Source organism: Pteropus medius, unplaced genomic scaffold (genome assembly GCF_902729225.1).
Source record: "Pteropus medius unplaced genomic scaffold, Ma_sr-lr_union100, whole genome shotgun sequence".
NCBI classification, from domain to species: Eukaryota; Metazoa; Chordata; class Mammalia; order Chiroptera; family Pteropodidae; genus Pteropus; species Pteropus medius.
In genome coordinates, this window is record NW_024345247.1 from 1 (window position 1) to 335 (window position 335).

Below are 335 nucleotides of genomic sequence, written 5' to 3' on the forward strand. Positions count from 1 at the left end.
TTTTTTTTTTTTTTAGGCGAGGCGACTCTTGGTTGACCTCACTGATTACAAAGACCTTGTCAGTTTACAATCCCTTATTTTTTAAAATTTTTATGCCTACAGCACCTGGTCTTTCTAGGTGGTCTCCCATCCAAGTACTAACCAGGCCTGACCCTGCTTAGCTTCTGAGATCAGAAGGGATCGGGCTTGTTCAGGTTGGCATGGCCAGAGATGCATTGTTGATTTTGAAAAATGTAAATTAACCTACTAAAATATAGAGGGAATAACAACATTTACATAATGCTCTTGAAACCAAGGGAAAACAACTGATTAAAAGCACAACTTTAAATATTGAT

At 37.6% G+C, this 335-nt stretch overlaps 1 pseudogene; it reads right to left on the reverse strand.

Annotated features, from left to right (window-relative positions):
- Window positions 1-93: 93 nt before the first annotated feature.
- LOC120611020 (uncharacterized) lies at window positions 94-212 on the reverse strand (annotated as a pseudogene).
- Window positions 213-335: the final 123 nt, after the last annotated feature.